This window comes from Prionailurus bengalensis, chromosome X (assembly GCF_016509475.1).
Source record: "Prionailurus bengalensis isolate Pbe53 chromosome X, Fcat_Pben_1.1_paternal_pri, whole genome shotgun sequence".
Taxonomy (NCBI): Eukaryota; Metazoa; Chordata; class Mammalia; order Carnivora; family Felidae; genus Prionailurus; species Prionailurus bengalensis.
The window spans coordinates 62,757,825-62,778,574 of NC_057361.1; the positions used below are offsets into that span (position 1 = coordinate 62,757,825).

At 36.8% G+C, this 20,750-nt stretch overlaps 1 non-coding gene across 1 annotated transcript; it reads left to right on the plus strand.

Moving 5' to 3' along the window:
- Positions 1–289: 289 nt before the first annotated feature.
- On the plus strand, positions 290–438 carry LOC122478172. Its single transcript, XR_006295907.1, has one exon. It is a non-coding gene; the product is annotated as a U12 minor spliceosomal RNA (small nuclear RNA).
- The last annotated feature ends 20,312 nt before the right edge of the window (positions 439–20,750 follow it).

Sequence of the window (20,750 nt, forward strand, 5' to 3'; positions counted from 1 at the left end):
TGACAGCTCAGAGCCTGGAACCTGTTTCGTATTCTGTGTTTCCCTCTCTCTCTCTGCCCCTCTCCCACTTGTGCTCTGTCTCTCTCTCAAAAATAAACATTAAAAATATTTAAAAATAATAAAGTAAAAAAGAAGAAGCTTCTGCACAACAAAGGAAACCATTAACAAAATGAAAAGGCAACCTACTGAATGGGAGAATATATCATGTATCTGATAAAAATTTAACATCAAAAATATATGAAGAATTACAACTCAGAAGCAAAAAAAATAGATTAAAAAAGGGCAGAGGATGCCTTAAACTTATAAGTAAGGAAAATAACGATTCAAAGTGACACCCAAATACTCACTGCTAATGGGAGACTAATTTATGAGCAGCTGAAGGTTGCCTTTAAGGTGACTCACCTACTTTCAGCATGCCTGAGAGTCACCATCTGCCCATCCCCTTTTAACACTTAAAAAGTAGAAGTGCACCTGGGTGGCTAAGTTGGCTAAGCATCCAACTTTGGCTCATGTCATGATCTCCTATTCCTGGGTTTGAGCCCCAGGTAGGGCTCTGTGCTGACAGCTCAGAATATGGAGCCTGCTTTGGATTCTGTGTCTCCCTCTTTCTCTTCCCCTCATTCACATTCTGTCTCTCTCTCTCTCTCTCTCTCTCTCAAAAATAAAAAACGCTAAAATATTTTAAAAAACACTGAAAAAGTACAGTGATAGGACAGTAGTGAACAAGATTGAGAAGGTGCTTATAACAAAGAGGATTAACCCTAGAAGGTTTATGGGCCCAAGGTCAGCAACTCGTGGAGCAGTTTGTATTTGTCTTCACTACTCCCTGTGTTACCTGAATCTTCTAAAAAAGATGGGCAGAGGATTTGAACAGACATTTTCCCAAAGAAGATATTCAGATGGCCAACAGGCACATGAAAAGATGCTCAACATCACTAATCACAGGGAAATTCAAATCAGAACAATAATGATATATCTTATACCAGCAATAATGGCTATAATTAAAAAGACATGTAACAAACAAGTGTTGGCAAGGATGTGGATAAAACGGAATACTTAGGTACTGTTGGTGGTAATGGAAATTGACACAGCTACTATGAAAGCAGGTTTTTCTTTTTTTTATTTTTTAAAAATTTTATTTAAATCCAAGTTACTTAACATATAGCATAATAATGGTTTCAAGAGTAGAATTTAGGAAGCCATGGAAGTCACCATAAACGTCAGTAGTTGCCCTGCCCTTGCCCTCACCACCCTCTGGTGTTTAAAAGGCTCCAATGTACCCTGAGAGCATGGCCTCTGGAATCAGACCACTTAGGTTAAAATTCTAGCTTGACCACCTACCATCTGAATGCTATCCAGCAAGTTATTTCACTTCTCTGGGTCTCAATTTCTTCATCTGTAATAATAGGATTTACCTCAGAGGATGACTGTGAAGAAATAATGAGTCAATATTTGCAAACAGACATTTTTAGGAAGGTAATATCACATTTTATTGAGAATATGGCGGCCTAGGAGGACGCTGGGTTCACCTCATTCTGCTGATCACTTAGATTCCACCCAAACCTGCCTAAATAACCCAGAAAACCTCCAGAAGACTAGCAGAACAGACTCTCCAGGACCAAGCATAGACAAGAGGACCACAGAAGAGGGTAGGAAGGGAGGAGAGACATGCACCCTGCACAGACAGGCAGGAGGGAGCCTGAGCGGTGGAGGGGCAGTCCACCCTGCAAGACAGAGCCCCTGAAGTCTGGCTTGCAAAAGTGGAGGGGCCCAGTGCGTGAGTCCTGACAGGGGGCAGGACTTAATATCTAGAATGTTATAAGTCAGCAGCTCTGCTCAGAGAGCAGGAGGGCGAGAGGACACTGGAAGGGAGAAGTGTTGAGCCCCGGATGACAGAGCTCAGCTCAGCGGGGAACAAAGGCACTGGCAGGCTCCATCTCCCTCTCCCACACCAGAAACGAAATTCCAAAGGGAACCAGTTCCCGTCACCAAACTTGCTCGCACCACTCAATACCCAATGTTGTGCATATGTGGATCCATCCCTCCTATAGGTCTGCCTCCCTCCTGGTGCTGCAGGGCCCCTCTGCAGGGGAGACCACCAATGGCAAAGTGAACTAAGCCTGCCCCTCCCATCCCTGTGCACCTTGCGGATCCATCCCCAGCTAATACTCCAGATCCCATTGAAGCAGAACGACAAACCTGGCAGAGTGCAAATAGCCCAGACAGGGGCCACACCACCCCACAGTGATTCCTGCCCTGGGAGAGTGGAAGATAAGGTACACACCAGTCTGACTGTGGCCTAAGCTGTGGGCTGAGGACAGACATCGGGTCTGACTGCGGCCCTGCTCACCAACACAATTTACTCCAGACAGCATGGGGAAGTGGCCTGCAGTTTGGAGCCACCCCAGGGAATACACAAAATAACTAAACAGAAGAAGTCTCCTCAAAAGAAACTCCAGGATGTAGCAACAGCTAATTAATTGATCAGAAACGATTTTGGCAATATAATGGAATAAGAATTTAGAATAATAGTCATAAAATTAATCGCTGGGCTTGAAAAAACCACAGAGGAGAGCAGAGAATCTATTGCGACAGAGATCAAGGGACAAAGAAATTGTCATGAGGAGCTAAAAAATGCTATAAATGAGGTGCAAAATAAAACAGAAGTGACCACAGCATGGATTGAAGAGGCAGAGGAGAGAATAGGTGAGTTAGAAGGTAAAATTATGGAAAAAGAGGAAGCTGAGAAAAAGAGAAATAAAAAAATCCAGGAGTATGAGGGGACAATTAGAGAACAAAGTGATGCAATCAAACGGAACAATATCTGTATGATAGGAATTCCAGAAGAGAACAGAGAGAGAAAGGGGCTGAAGGTGTACTTGAAGAAATCATAACTGAGAAAACCCCTGATGGGGGAGAGGAAAAAAGGCATTGAAATCAAAAAGACACAGAGAACTCCCTTCAGAAGTAACTTGAATCAAGCCTCTACACGACATATCATAGAGAAACTGGCAAAATACAAGGATAAAGAGAAAATCTGAAAGCAGTTAGGGATAAACAGTTTCTATTGTACGAAGGGAGACCCATAAGACTAGTGGCAGACATATCTACTGAAACTTGGCAGGCCAGAAAGGAATGGCAGGAAATCTTCAATGTGATGAACAGGAAAAATATGCAGCCGAAAATCCTTTACCCAACAAGTCTGTCATTCAGAATAGAAGGAGAGATAAAGGTCTTCCCAAACAAACAAAAACTGAGGTAATTCATCACCACTAAACCAGCCCTACAAGAGATCCTAAGGGTGATTCTGTGAGTGAAATGTTGCAAGGACCACAAAGTACCAGAGACATCACTACAAGCATAAAACATTCTCAAAGATAGATCACATAGTGGGTCACAAAACAGCCATTCATAAGTATACAAGAATTGAAATCATACCATGCACACTGTCAGACCACAATGCCATGAAACTTGAAATCAGCCACAGGAAAAAGTCTGGAAAACCTCCAAAAGCATGGAGATTAAAGCAGTCCCTACTAAATAATGAATGGGTAAACCAGGAAATTAGAGAAGAATTTGAAAAATATATGGAAACAAATGAATATGAAAATAAACAATCCAAATGCTTTGGGATGCAGCAAAGCCAGTCCTGAGAGGAAAATACATTGCAATCCAGGCCTATCTCAAGAAACAAGAAAAATCCCAAATACAAAATCTAACAGCACACCTAAAGAAAATAGAAGCAGAACAGCAAAGTCACCCAAAACTCAGAATAGATAAATAATAAACCAGAGCAGAAATAACAATATAAAATCTAAAACCATGGTAGAGCAGATCAATGAAACCACGAGTTGTTTTTTTTTTTTTTTGTTTTTTTTTTTACAAAAATGAACAAATTGATAAACCTCTAGCCAGGCTTCTCAAAAAGAAAAGGGAGATGACCCAAAGATAAAATCATGAATAAAAATGGAATTATGACAACCAATCCCTCAGAAATACAAGAAATTATCAGGGAATACTATGAAAAATTATATGCCAACAAAATGGACAACCTGGAAGAAATGGACAAATTCCTCAGCACCCACACACTTCCAAAACTCAATCAGGAGGAAAGAGAAAACTTGAACACACCCATAACCACCAATGAAATTGAATAAATTATCAAAAATCTCCCAACAAATAAGAGTCCAGGACCAGATGGCTTCCCTGGGGAATTCTACCAGACATTTAAAGCAGAGATAATACCTATCCTTCTCAAGCGATTCTAAAAAATAGAAAGGGAAGGAAAACTTCCAGACACATTCTATGAAGCCAGCATTACTTTGATTCCTAAACCAGACAGAGACCCAGTAAAAAAAGAGAACTACAGGCCAATATCCCTGACGAATATGGATGCAAAAATTCTCAACAAGAAGTTAGCAAATCAAATTCAACAGCATATAAAAAGAATTATTCACCATGATCAAGTGGGATTCATTACTGGGCTGCAGGGCTGGTTCAACATTCTCAAATCAATCAATGTGATACATCACATTAATAAAGAAAAGATAAGAACCATATGATCCTGTCAATCGATGCAGAAAAGCATTTGACAAAATTCAGCATCTTTTCTTAGTAAATACTCTTGAGAAAGTCGGGATACAAGGAACACACTTAAACATCATCAAAGCCATTTATGAAAAGCCCACAGCTAATATCATCCTCAATGGGGAAAAACTGAGAGCTTTCCCCCGAAATCAGGAACATGACAGGGTTGTCCACTCTCACTGCTGTTGTTTAACATAGTGTTGGAAGTGCTAGCATCAGCAATCAGACAACAAAAGGAAGTCAAAGGCATCAAAATGGGCAAAGATGTAGTCAAGCTTTCACTTTTTGCAGATGACATGATATTATACATGGAAAACCCAAGAGACTCCACCAAAAGTCTGCTAGAACTGATACATGAATTCAGCAAAGTCGCAGGATACAAAATTAATGTACAGAAATCAGTTGCATTCTTATACACTAATAATGACGCAAATCAAGACAAGTAAAGAAAATGATCCCATTCACAATTGCACCAAGAATTATAAAATAGCTATGAATAAACCTAACCAAAGATGTAAAAGATCTGTATGCTGAAAACTATAGAAAGCTTATGAAGGAAATTGAAGAAGACACAAAGAAATGGAAAAACATTCCGTACTCAGGGATTGGAAGAATACATATTGTTAAAATGTTAATACTACTCAAAGCTATCTACACATTCAATGCAATCCCAATCAAAATTGCACCAGCATTCTTCTCAAAGCTAGAACAAGCAATTCTAAAATTTGTATGGAACCACCAAAGACCCCCAATAGCCAAAGTAATTTTGAAGAAGAAGACCAAAGCAGGAGGCATCATAATCCAAGATTTTAGCCTCTACTACAAAGCTGTAATCATCAAGACAGCATGGTACTGGTACAAAAACAGACCCATAGACCAATGGAAAAAATAGAGACTCTAGCATTGTACCCACAAATGTATGGCAAACAGATCTTTGACAAAGCAGGAAAGAATATCCAATGGAAAAAAGACAGGCTCTTTCACAAATGGTGCTGGGAGAACTGGACAGCAACATGTAGAAAGATGAAACTAGACCACTTTCTTACACCATTCACAAAAATAAACTCAAAATGGATAAAGGACCTGAATGTGAGACAGGAAACCATCAAAACCCTAGAGGAGTGAGCAGGAAAAAACCTCTCTGAACTCAGCCGCAGCAATTTCTTATTTGACACATCTCCAAAGGCAAGGGAATTAAAATTAAAAATAAACTATTGAGATCTCAAGAAGATAAAAAACTTCTGCACTGCCAAGGAAACAATCAACAAAACTAAAAAGCAACTGATGGAATGGGAAAAGATATTTGTAAATGACATATCGGACAAAGGGCTAGTATCCAAAATCTATAAAGAACTCACCAAACTCCACACCCAAAAAACAATAATTCAGTGAAGAAATGGGCAGAAAAGATGAATATACATCCAAATGGCCAACACGCACATGAAAAGATGCTCAATGTCTCTCCTCATCAGGGAAATACAAATCAAAAGCACACTGAGATATCACCTCACGCCAGTAAGAGTGGCTAAAATGAACAAATCAGGAGACTATAGATGCTGGCGAGGATGTGGAGAAACGGGAACCCTCCACTGTTGGTGGGAATGCAAACTGGTGCAGCTGCTCTGCAACACAGTGTGGAGGTTCCTCAAAAAAATAAAAATAGATCTTCCCAATGACACAGCAATAGCACTGCTAGGAATTTACTCAAGGGATACATTAGTGATGATGCATAGGGGCACTTGTACTCCAATGTTTATAGCAAAACTTTCAACCATAGCCAAATTATGGAAAGAACCTAAATGTCCATCAACTGATGAATGGATAAAGAAATCGTGGTTTATATACACAATGGAATACTACATGGCAATGAGAAAGAATGAAATATGGCCTTTTGTAGCAACGTGGATGGAACTGGAGAGGGTTATGCTAAGTGAAATAACTCATACAGAGAAAGACAGATACCATATTTTTTCACTCTTATGTGGATCCTGAGAATCTTAACAGAAGACCATGGAGAAAGAGAAAGGAAAAAAAGTTAGAGAGGGCAGGAGGCAAACCATAAGAGACTCTTAAAAACTGAGAACAATCTGAGGGTTGATGGGGGGTGGGAGGGAGGGAAGGTGGGTGATAGGTATTGAGAAGGGCACCTGTTGGGATGAGCACTGGGGATTGTAGGGAAACCAACTTCACAATAAATATCATATTAAAAATAATAAAATAAAATAAAATAAAATAAAATAAAATAAAATAAAATAAAATGAAATAAAATAAAACAAAATTAAAGAGTAGAATTTAGTGATTCGTCACTTACATATAACACCCAATGAAAGCAGATTATTCAAGAAATTAACAATAGAGATAATATATGATTGAACAATTCCACTACCGAGTACCTATTTCAATTAAATAAAATATTAATTTGAAAATATATATATGAAGTATATATATAACATATGAAGTATATAGTATAGGTTACTACTCAGTCATAAAAAAATGATATCTTGTTATCTGTGACAACATGGATGGAACTTGAGGGTTTTATTCTAAGTGAAAGAAGTTAGGAACTGTAGGACAAATACCACATGATTTCCCTTATGTGTTGAATCTTCAAAACAAAACAAACAAAGTAGAACAAAATCCCAATTCACAAAAACAGATTACCCATTGATGGTTGCCAGAGGGAAGAGGTGTTGGGGACATGAAATGGGTAAAGGGATTTAAGAAGTAAAAATGTTCAGTTATAAAATAAATATAGTTGACCCCTGAACACAGGTTGTTTGAACTGCATGAGTCCACTTATGTACACATATTTGCAGTATAATACTGGAAACGTATTTTCTCTTCCTTGTGATATTTTTAATAACATTTTCTTTTCTCTGGTTTACTTTATTGTAAAAATACAGTATATAATACATATAACAGAAAAAATATGTTAATTAAAAGTTAATCAACTGTTAATCAACTATTTGCCAGTAAGACTTCTAGTCAACAGTAGACAATTAGTGAAATTTGGGGGAAGTCAAAAGTTATATGCATATTTTTGACTGTGTGGATGTCAGCACCCCTAACCTCATGTTGTTTGACAGTCGTGGAGATGCAAATCATGGAGATGTAGGAATATAGTCAATAATATTGTATTTCCTTTTTGAGGTGACAGGTGGTAGTAGATATAGCAGTGACCATTTAGTAAAGTATACAAATGTCCACCTGAAAGTAATTTAAAATTGTATGTCAATTATACCTCAAACAAAAAAGTTTGGTAAACCAACTGTAGCAGAGGTTTCAGGAAAAATGAGGTCTTTGATTAACTTATCATTTTTTAAATATTTATTAGTTTATTAAAATTATTTCTTCAGTCAATTTTGGCATTTCATATTTTCCTAGGAATTTATCCATTTCACCTAGGTTTTCAAATTATGGGCATTACTTTTTTCATGATACTCTATTAGTTTTTATTTTTGTTATGTCAAAAGTTATTTTCTATTTTTTATTGTATATGTTTTATTTGCACCTTATCTTTCTATTGGTGAGTTTCACTAGAGATCCTTCTATTTATTACTATTTTTAAAGAACCATAATTTGGTATTCTATTTATCTCCAGTTTGATTGTCTAATTAATTTTTCTCTTGATCGTTATAATTTCTTCCTTTCTTAGTTAGATTTGCTCTATTCCTTTTCTTCAACCTCCTAAGTTGAATGTTTACATAATTTAGGTACTATATTCTGATTTGTTTATTTAAAGCTACATACTTTTCTCTAAATAGTGCTTGATCTGATTATTTTTTTAAGGTTTTTATTTTTAAGTAATCTGTACACCCAATGTGGAGCTCAAACTCACAAGCCCAAGATCAAGAGTCACAAGCTCTACCCACTGAGCCAGTCAGGCACCACTGGCTGATAAGTTTTGACATGTACTATTTTAATTATCATACTGTTATAAATATTTATTAATATCCTTTATGATTTTCTTTTAAAAAATTTTTTTTTACATTTATTCATTTTTGAGAGACAGAACAGAGCGTGAGCTGGGGAGGGGCAGAGAGAGAGAGTGAGACAATCCAAAACAGGCTCCAGACTGTGAGCTGTCAGCACACAGCCTGATGTAGGACTCAAACTCACTGACTGAGAGATCATGACCTGGGCCAAAGTTGGATGCTTAACCTACTGAGCCACCCAGGCGCTTCCCTTTATGATTTTCTTTAACTTAAGCATTAAAAGTGTCAAAAGGTTATTTAGGAATATGTAATTTAGTAAAACAACACACAGGATTTTGTTGCATTTTTTGTTACAAGTTTTTAATTTGTTAAATTATTATCAAAAAGTAGTCTAGATGATAATGACCTTTTGGAGTTTTCTCAGGCTTTATTTATGGCTTAGTGCATCATTGCTTTTTATGGATATTCCATGTACAGAAAAAAAATTCTCTGTTGTGTGTGGAACTTTCTATAAATAAAATAGTTTAAGTGCATTCCATTTATTGTTCAAGTTGTCCACATCTCTACTTTTTATGTTTGTTTTGATTTTTTTTATTTGAAACAATTTTAGATATATAGAAGGGTTTAAAAGTAGAGAGTACAGAGATTACCCATATACTCTTCACTCAGCTTCCCTTAAGGATGGAATTTTATAAATAAAACACATTTATCAAAACTAATAATTTGTATAATACTATTAAAATACAGACTTTATTCTTTCTTTTTTCATTAAAGTCTTTATTGACATCACCATCCCATCAGAAACATCATATTGCATTCAGTCTCCTTAATCTTCTCAAATCAGTAACACTTTCTTAGTCTTTCCTTGTTTCTTAAGACCTTGACAATTTTTAAGGGTAGTGTCCAGGTACATTATATTGCTTGTAAATTTGGGTTTTTCTGATGTTTTTAATTTATTTGATGTTCCTTTCTCAATACTTCATATCAGAGGGTAAATGATATCAACATGACTTATTAAAATGTTAATCTTGATGACTTGGTTAAGGTGGTATCTGCCAGATTTCTCCACTATGAAGGTCCTCTTTTTCCTTTGACATTTACTTTTATTTGAAAGAGTCTAAGTTCAGCTAAGTCTAGCCTACAATTGAGTAATGGAGAATTAAGCTCTTTTGTCTGAAGAAAAAATGCATAGAAGAAATTCTGGGCATATGTTAAAACTACCAGAAAACTGATAGTCTTCAGAAGGATATATTTTGAGGCTATGCAAATATATCCAGTTTCTTCCTCTAATTTAAGCTTTCATGAGTGTATTTTGTCCTCAGCAATTATTACTGTCATACTATGTCTCTGTTTCTTCTACAAGTGTTTATTAGAATTATTTGGCAAGAAACTTGGGTGCCTGGGTGGCTCAGTTGTTTGAGCATCCAACTCTTGGTTTCAGCTCAAGTAATGATCTCACAGTTAGTGAGTTGAGTGCCACATTGGGCTCTATGCTGATGTTGTGGAGCCTGCTTGGGATTCTCTCTCTCTCCTCCCACTCTCTGCCCCTACCCTGCTTGTGCTCGCCTCTCTCTCTCTCTCTCAAAATAAATGCATAAACATAAAAAAATAAAAATTAGAATTATTGCTAACAAATTTGTTATTTATTGTTTATTGATGAATTCAATGATTTCTCATATCAGCAAGACTTATGGGTACTTTTTCCATTGGAATATAACATAATACTGTTATTTATTTATAGCTCAAATCATTCCAGATTTGGCTATGGGAAACTCTTTCAGCTTGGATCTGTGTCTTTTGGACATGTCCCCATCTCTGCTTAGTTTTTATCTGCTTGAGTATTAATTTTTCCCCAGTTTTATTGAGACATGATTGACATACAACACTTTATAAATTTAATTTGTGCAGTATAATGACTTATATTTATCATGGAATGACTACCACAATAAGTTTAGTTAACATCTACCATCTCATTCAGATGCAAAAAAAGAAGAAAAAGTAAACAATAGTTTTAAAGAAAAACTACTGTTTACTTTTTCTTTTTAGTGAGAATTCCTAGAATCTATTCTCTTAACCACTTTCATCTATATCACACAGCAGTGTTAGCATAGTAATTATGTTATACATTATATTCATATTACTTATTTATTTTATAACTGGAAGTTGTACTTTATGACTATTTTAATATAATTCTCCCTCCTACCACCTCTTGCTTCTGGTAACCGTAAATCTTTATTTTTTAAATTTTTATTTAAATTCCAGTTAGCTAATATACAGTGTAGTGCTACCTTCAGGTGTACAATTCAGTGATTCAACACATACAACACCTGATGTTCATCACAATAAGGGCAATCCTTAAACTCCCCACCTATTTAACCCACCTCTCCAGCCCACTGCTCCTCTGTTAACCAGCAGTTGAATCTGTTTCTTGGTATGCCTCTCTTTTTTCTCTTATGATCATTTGATTTGTTTCTTAAATTCCACCTATGAGTGAAATAATATGGTATTTCTTTTTCTCAGACTGACTTATTCTGCTTAGCATAATAATCTCTAGCTCCATGCATGTCATTGCAAATGGCAAGATTTCATTCTTTTCCATAGCTGAGTAATATTCCATTGTAAATATAGTTAAACCTTGGTTTGAAAGCATAAAATTTATTAGAAATGTTTTCCCATCTTATGGAACACTTGCAGAACAAGCTACTCACAACCCAAGGTTTTACTGTATTTACTACATCTTTATCTATTCATCAGTTAGTGGATATTTGGGCTGTTTTCATAATTTGCTATTGTAGATAATGTTGTTATAAACATCAGGGTGCATGTGATCCCTTTGAATTAGTATTTTTGTATTCTTTGAGTGAATACCTAGTAGTGCAATTGCTAGATAGTAGGGTAACTTTATTTTTAGCTGTTTGAGTACCTCCATACTGTTTTCCAGAGAAGCTGCACCAGGTTACATTCCCACCAAAAGTGTAAGAGGGATTCCCTTTCTCTACACGTTCACCAACACCTGCTGACAACTGTGTCACTAATTTTAGAAATTCTGACCAGTCTGAAGTGATATCTCATTGTAGTTTTTATTAACATTTCCCTGAAGATGAATGATGTTGAGCATCTGTCACATGTCTGTTGGCCATCTGGATGTCTTCTATGAAATATGTCTATTCATTTCTTCTGCCCATTTTTTAACTAGCTTATTTGTTTTGTTTTGTTTTGGTGTTGGGTTTTATAAGTTCTTTATATATTTTGGATACTAACACTTTTATCAACATTTGCAAATATCTTCTCCCATTCCAAAAGTTGCCTTTTAGTTTTGTTTATTGTTTCCTTTTCTGTGCAGAAGCTTTTTATTTTGATAAAATTCCAATAGTTTATTTGTGATTTTGTTTCCCTTGCCTCAGTAGACATATCTAGTAAGCGGTTGCTAAGGCTGATGTCAAGGAAGTTGTTCTCTTCTAGGATTTTGATGTCTTCCTATATCACAGGTATTTCATTCATTTTTAATTTATTTTTGTTTATGATGTAAGCAAGTGGTTCAATTTCATTCTTTTGCATGTTGCTGTCCAGTTTTCCAAACACCATTTGTTGAAGAGACTTTCATTTTTCTATTGGATATGCTTTCCTGCTTTGTTAAATATTCAATTCCCATTTAGTTGTGTGTTCATTTCTGGGTTTTCTATTCTATTCTTTTGAACTATGTGTCTATTTTTGTGCTAATACCATACTGTTTTGATCACTACAGCTTTGTAATATAACTTGAAGTTGGAATTGTGATGCCTCCAGCTTTGCTCTTCTTTTTCAAGGCTGCTTTGGGTATTCGGGGTCTTTTGGTTTCCACACAAATTTTAGGATTATTTGTTCGAGGTTTGTGAAAAATGCTGGTGGTATTTTGATAGGGATTGCATTAAATGTGTAGACTGCATTGGGTAATATAGAATTTTAACAATATTTCCCCCCAAACCATGAGCATGGAATGTTTTTTTCCATTTCTTTGTGCCATCTTCAATTTCTTTCATCAGAGTTATAGATTTTCAGAAGACAGATCTTTTAATCTGGTTAGGCTTATTCCTAGGTATCTTTTGGTGCAATTGTAAATGGGACTGATTCCTTGATTTCCTCTCTGCTGCTTCATTATTGTGTATAGAAATGCAATGTACATTGATTTTGTATACTGCGACTAAACTGAATTAGTGTATCAGTTCTAGTAATTCTTTTTTGGTGGAGTCTTTTGAGTTTTCTATATAAGTATCATGCCATGTGAAAATAGTGAAAGATTTACTATTTCTTTGCCAATTTGGATGCCTTTTATTTCTTTTTGTTGTCTAATTGCTGAGGCTGATTTCCAATACTATCTTAAATAACAGTGATGAAAATGGACATTCTTGTCTGGTTCCTGACATAGAGGAAACCTCTCAGTTTTTCCCCATTGAGGATGATATTAGCTGTGGTTTTTTTCATATATATGGCCTTTACTATGTTGAGGTATGTCTCCTCTAAGCACACTTTGTTGAGTGCTTTTATCGTGAATGCATGTTGTACTTTGTGAAATGCTTTTTTTTCTATTGAAAGGATCATATGGTTCCTATCTTTTCTTTTATTAATGTGTAGTATCACATTGATTGATATGTGAATATTGAACCGACTTTGCAGACCAGAAACAAATCACACTTTATTGCGGTGAATAATTCTTTTAATATAGTTATATTTGGTTTACTAGTACTTTATTGAGAATTTTTGCATCCATGTTCATCAGAGGTACTGGCCTGTAGTTCTCATTTTCACTGGAGTCTTTATGTGGTTTTGGTATCAGGGTAATGTTGGACTCATAGAATGAATTTGGAAGTTTTCCTTTGTTTTCAATTTTTTTACTATTTTGAGAAAAGTATTAACTCTTTTTTAAATGTTTGGTAAAGTTCACCTTTGAAGTTCACCTTTGAAGCCATCTGGCCCTGGATTTTTGTTTGGTTTGAAATGTTGATTACTAATTCAATTTATTTGCTGGTTATCTGTCTGTTAAAGTTTTCTGTTTCTCCTTTTTTAGTTTTGTTAATTTAAATGTTTCTAGGAATTCACCCATTTCTTCCACTCTGTCTAATTTGTTGGTATATAGTTTTTCATAAATTATGTTATAAATGTTTGCATTTCTGTGGTCTTGGTTGTTATTTCTCTTCTTCCATTTACGATTTTATTTGAGTCCTTTCTCTTTTCTTTTTGATAAATCTTGCTAGGTGTTTATCTATTTCATTAATTTTTTTCAAAGAACCAGCTCCTGGTTTTTTTATCAGTTTTTTTTTTACTTCTATGTCATTATTTCTGCTCTAATCTTTATTACATTCCTTCTGCTGTTTTAAGGCATCATTCGTTCTTCTTTTTGTAGTTCTTCTAGGTGTAAGGTTAGGTTGTGTATTTGAGATTTTTTTTGCTTCTGATATTGGCCTGTATTGCTGTATACTTTCCTTGTAGGACCACTTTTGCTGCATCTTAAAGGTTTTGGGCAGTTGGGATTTCATTATTACTTGTTTCCATGTATTTTTTTATTTCTTCCCTGATTTCCTGGTTGACTCATTCATTGTTTAGTAACATGCAGTTTAACATCCATATAATTGTGGTCTTTCCAAATTTTTTCTTGTGGTTGACTTCAAGTTTCATAACATTATGGTCAGTAAAAATGCATGACATAGTCTCTATCTTTTTGTACTTGTTGAGGTCTGATTTGTGACCTAGTATTTGATCTATTCTGGAGAATGTCCCATTTGCACTAAAAAAGAATGTGTATCCTATTGCTTCAGGATGGAATGTTCTGAATATAGCTTTTATATGTAACTCCATCTGGTCCAGTGTGTCATTCAAAGCCATCATGCCCTTGTTGGTTTTCTGTTTAGATTATCTGTCCATTGATGTAAGTGGGGTGTTTAAGTTCCCTAGTATTATTATATTATTATCAATTAGTTCCTTTATGTTTGTCATTGTTTTTATATGTTTGGGTGCCTCCATGTTGGGGAATAATATGTACAATTGTCAGATCTTTGTGTTGGCTAGTCCCTTCATTATGATATTGTGCCCTTCTTCATGTATCATTACAGTATTTGGTTTAAAATCTTATCTGACATAAGTATTACTATTCCAGCTTTCTTTTAATGTCCATTTTCATGATACATGTTTCTCCATCCCTTAACCTTCAATCTGAAGGTGTTTTTAGTCTAAAGTGAGTCTCTTGTAGGCAGCATATAGATGAGCCTTGGTTTTTTTTATCCATTCTGCCACCTTATTTTTTATTGGAGTGTTTAGTCCCTTTATATTTGGAAGAATTATCAATAAATATGTAATTAGTGCCATCTTTTTACTTGTTTTCTTTTTATTTGTGGAGATTTTCTGTTTCTTCCTTGTCTTTGTACTCAAAGACACTCCACTCAAAGAGTTCCCTGTAGTATTTCTTACAGGGCTGGTTAGTGGTCATAAACTCCTTTAGTTTTTCTATGTCTGGGAAACATTATCTCTCCTTTTTTTCTGAATGATAGTCTTGCTTGATACAGTATTCTTGGCTGCATATTTTTTCCATTCAGCACATAGAATATATCATACCACTACTTTCTTGCCACATTTCTTTTTGGGACATCTGCAGTCAGTCTTATGGGTCTTCCTTTGTAAGTTAGGAACTTCTTTTTTCTTGCTGATTTTAAGATTTTTTTCTTTATCTCTATATTTTTCAAAGCTAATTGTAATATGTCTTGATGTTGGCCTGTTTTATTTGATTTTGATGAAAGTTCTCTGGGCCTCCTGGATCTGGATGTCTGTTTCTTTCCCCAGATTAAGGAAGTTCCAAACTATTATTTATTCAAATAAATTTTCCACCCCTTATCTCTATTTTTCTTCTTCTGGGACTCCTATAACACAAGTGTTATTATGTTTGGTGGAGTCACTGATTTTCATAAGTCTATTCACATGTTCCATAATTCTTTGTCCCTTTTGTTTAGCATCATTATTTTCCATTATTTTGTCTTCTATATCACTTATTTATTCCTCTGCTTCTTCCAATCTGCTGTTCATTTCATCAAGCCTGTTTCCAATCTTAGTTATTGTATTTTTTCATTTCTATTTTTCAATTCTTTTATCTCCATTGTAAGGTTCTCCCTGAAGTCTTTCATTCTTTTATCAAGCCCATTGAGTGTCTTTAAGATTGTTGCTCTAAATTCTCTGTCAGGCATGTTACTTATATCTGTTTCCATTAGATCTCTGGTGTGAACTTATCTTGTTCTTTCATTTGGGATGAATTTCTCCATCTTGGCATTTTGTCCTAATCTCTGTCTTCTCTGTGTTAGAAAATCCCATTATGTTTCCTGTTCCTGAGTGTAATGGCTTCTTGAAAAGAGGCCATGTAGTGTCCAGGACGTTGTGCTTCAGGGAGTGTCTCTGTTGTGTGCTACATGTGCCCTGCTGCTGTGTTGTGGCTGCTGTATCCTTCAAGCCAGTCATCTGCAGAAGCTTTCCTTGCCTGCAGTGGGCAGTATTTGGTTCTTAGCCAGAATGTGATGAGTTTTTTTTTTTTTTAATTTTTTTTTTCAACGTTTATTTATTTTTGGGACAGAGAGAGACAGAGCATGAACGGGGGAGGGGCAGAGTGAGAGGGAGACACAGAATCGGAAACAGGCTCCAGGCTCTGAGCCATCAGCCCAGAGCCCGATGCGGGGCTCGAACTCACGGACCGCGAGATCGTGACCTGGCTGAAGTCGGACGCTTAACCGACTGCGCCACCCAGGCGCCCCAGAATGTGATGAGTTTTAACTAGGTGTGCTCTTGTCTGCCTGTTGAATGAGACCAGCCACGACTCCACTGGAATTGACTCTCTGCAGAACTCTATGATCAGGAAACATGGTGTGGGCAGCTGTGGGCAGGTGTTTCTGCTTGTCAGCACAAGGCATCTGCCACCTTGTACTCAGTCAAGCTTGTTGGGAAAGGGCAGTACTTCCAGAGCGCATGAATTTGTGACTTGGTGTAAGCAGGTTAGGCATCCAGTTTTGGTACTGTGCTGCTTCCGACAGGTGACACTGTGTTTATGCTAAGAGGCAGGGGAGGGAAAATGTGCTATATGGCTCATTTGTCCCTGGAGAGAGGTCTCCATGAATGCTGAATCTCAGGGAACCTCTCTGAGAAGAGTGAATAATCTCCTCCCTGTGTGGCCCAGGTATTCTTCAGATCACTGTTGCCACACTGTCTGCCTCCAGCTTGTTTGTCTACCTCTCTACAGGAGCAGTGCAGTGGTGCTTTTGGGCTCTTTCTCAGCCAAACCTTGACTTTTAAAACTCTAGGCTTTAGGGATGTGATGTGGGCAGGCATTTGTTCTGGTCTTCTGGCAGAGGGGCCTGCTATGTTGGGACTAAGACAAGCTTGACTGAGAAGGTCAGTCGTGCCAGAGTGCAGGAGAGTGGGTCTTTTTGTAAGCAAGTTATGTAGCCAGTGTGGGCTCTGTGCTACTTCCAGCAGGTGACTTTGTGTTTATGCTGAAGGGTGAGGGAGGGAACTACTGTCACCAGGGTCTTCTTTGTCCCCAGAGAGGTGTCTGTGAACTCTTCCTCTCACGGATACCCTCCAAAAAGAACAAATAATATCCCATAATGTGTCTCAAGAATTGTTCAGATTGCTGTTTCCATGTCTTCTGCCCCTGGGCTGCTTGCCTGCTTTCTCACAAGTTGTAGGGCAGTGCCCTCAGTACTCTATCCTAACCAAGCTCACTGATCTTTAAAATTCCAGTCTTTAAGCTTGCAAAATTCCAGTCTTTGCTTGCAAAAACTCAGAAAAGTCACTCCCCCTCAGTTTCCCAGACAATGACTTTGTGGAGGTTTTCTTCTCGTGTTTTCCCCAATGTGATCCTCTCTGGCCTTTATTTATGACCACAGCTCCCTCCCCTCTATAATACCTGTGATCCATTTCTTCACCACGTATCTGTAGTTTCTGCACTTCCTACTTTCTTTGATGTGGCTTCTTCTCTCCCTTTAGTTGTAGAGTTTGTTCTAACAGCCTTCAAGTTGATTTCTAGGGTATTCAAATGATTTGATAGTTACATGGTTATGTTTGAGGGGTGAGATATGCCTAGGGCCTTCTACTCCACCACCTTCTTAGCCCCCCCTCTGATAACCATAAATTTTATTCCATGAGATTCTAAGATTCTAAGTGATCTTTGATCTATTATTCTATGAGGTATTTTTTTTCTGATTCTACATATAAGTAAGGTCATACAGTATTTGTTTTTCTCTGATTTATTTCATTATCATAATGCCATTGAGGCCCATCCATATATTTGCAAATGGCACAATTTTGTTTATTGATGAATTTTATATATATAGTATAATCATTTATATATATATATATATATATATATTCACAACTTCTATATTTGTTTAACTATTAATGAACACTTACATTGTTTTCATATCTTGGCTATTTTAAATAATTCTGCTATTAATGTGGGGGTGCCAATAAGCTTTTTGACATAGTGTTTTATTTTTCTTCAGATATATTCCCAGAAATGGGATTGATGGATCATATGGTAGTTACAATATTCAATTTTTTGAGGAAACTCCATACTGTTTTCCATGTGACTGTACCAGTTTCAAGTCCCACCAACAGCACAGTTTTCCGTTTTCTCCATATCCTCAACAGCGTTTGTTATGTATTGTCTTTTTGATGCTAGCCACTCCAACAAGCATAAGGAGATATATCATTGTATTTTCATTTGAAGTTCCTTAATTATTTGTGATACTGTATGTGCTTTAGTGTATCTGGTTACCATTCATGTCTTTTCTGGAAAAACTGTCCATTTCAGTCATTTGCCCGTTTTTAATCAGATTATTTTTCCTGTTAAGTTGTATAAGTTCCATGTATATTTTGTATATTAACCCTTTATCAGATATGTGGTTCTCAAAGATTTTTCCCATTGTATAAATTGTCTTTTTACATTATTGTTGCTTTTGCTGTAAAGAAGCTTTTAATTGTCATCTCATGTTTATTTTTTATTTTGTTGCTTGTGTTTTAGCTGTCATATATAAAAAATTATTGTTAAGACCTATGTCAAAGAGCTTTTCTTCTATGTTTTTGTCTAAGAATTTTATGCCTTCAGGTCTTTCATTTAAGCCTTTAATCCATTTCAAGTTACGTTTTGTGAGCCATGTAAAATAGAGATCTACTTTTACACTTTTACATGTGGATATTCACTTTCCCCAGCACCATTTATTGAGGAGACTGTTGTCCCTCCATTGAGTATTCTTTGCTCTCTTGTCAGATATTATTTGACTATATAGTCTTGTGCTATTTCTGGTCTCTAGGTTCTGTTCCATTAATATATGTGTCTGATTTGATTACTACATAGCTTTAGAGGATAGCTTGAAATCAAGAAATTTGATGCCTTCTCTTTTCCTCTCTCTCATGATTGTCTTAGCTTTTCAAGATCTTTTCTGGTGCCATATAAACTTTAAGATTGTTTTTTTTCTGCTTTAAAAAACGCCAATAGAATCTTGATGGATATTGCCCTGGATCTATAGATGGCTTTTGGAAATATTGACATTTTAATAGCGTTAATTCTTGCAATTCTTGAACATGGGACATATTTCCAGCTATTTCTCTCTTCTTTTATGTCTTTCATAAACATAGATTGTAGATTCTGGATTAGAGATCTTTCATCTCCTTGTTATATTTAGTCCTAATTATTTTGATATTTTTAATGTTATTGTAAAGGTGGTCAGTTTCTTCATTTCCTTCTTGGATAATTTGTTATTCATGTGTAGAAACCCTGCTGATTTTGGTATGTTAATTTTTTTATCCTGTAAATTTTCTGAACATGTTTATTAGATCTAACATTTTTGGGTGAAGTCTTCAGGATTTCTATATCTAACATTTTTGGGTGAAGTCTTCAGCATTTCTATATATAAAATAGTGTTATCTACATATACAGACAATTTTATTTTCTTTTTTTCCAATTCTGATCGTTTTCTTTCTTTTTGTTCTTGATTGCTCTGACCAGGAGGGTGGAGTTAAGATGGCAGAGAAGTAGGGGCACTAGGATTTCCTCATCCTCAAACACAGCTGAATTGAGGTCAGATCACTTGGAACACCCAGGAAATCAATGCGTTGAGTGGCAGAAGGATCTCCACAGTTGGAGGGAGACAGTTTGGTAAGACTGAGGTGTGTATATGTGAATTGGAGGAGATAAAATGGCATAGGCATGGAGGGTAGGGAAACCTTTCTGTGCAGAGACAAAAGGGAGAGAAAGAGAGAAGGTTTCCATGTCTAATTAGCACAAGAGGAAAACCTCTCTGGATCATGGGCTGGAGAACAAGAAATCCAGAGAATGCCTGTTTCTATTTTGCAAACAGCCTTAGGAGCTGAAACTTGGAGGTTCCAAAAGTGTGCGACTTTCTCCAAAGAGAATCTGGAAGCCAGGTGTGTGCTCTCCTGGGAAAGAAGGAGCCATCCCAGGAGCACTGTAGTGATATCAGGGGCACACTGGTAGAGAACAGTCCGCTTCCTCGAGTACTTTGGGGAGAGGGTTTATTACCTCCCCAAGGACTAAAGGTCTTGCAGGTGCCAACCAAAGGCCTTTTATCAGGAGTGCAGAGTAGTGCTACACCAGAACAGGGTCCATGGGGTGCACGGTCCTTTAAGACATCTGGTTTTGAATCCCAGCCAAATGCTTAGAAGGCACAGGAGAACTGTGGAGCAGGGCAAGCTGACCACCCTCACTGTTCTGCGAGTGCTACCTGAATAACGTGGTTTGAGATGCCTGGTCTGGGGAAGAGAGATTGGGCTGTCACCATTTTTCTCCCCAAAACCAACACCATGAGACTTCAGAGAGCAACACTGCGGCCCCCAGTGGAGGTGGACCTGCTTACACCAAACTCCGCCCCTCTGTGCCTGGCAACTGCTTACTTACTAGAACAACTCTGACTGACCCAAGACAGCTGGCCTCTCCTCCAGACCAGCACAACCACCGGTCCCAGGCCCCAACAGAAAACTGTTTTGTTTTGTTTTGTTTATGTTTGTCTGTTTGTCTTTCTTTTCTTTTTTTTCTTTTTCTTAATGTTTATTTTTGAGAGAGAGCAAGACAGTGTGAGTGGGAGAGTGGCAGAGAGAGAGGGAGACACAGAATCTGAAGCAGGACCCAGGCTCTGAGCTGTCAGCACAGAGCCAGATGTGGGGCTTGAACCCATGAACAGTGAGATCATGACCTGAGCC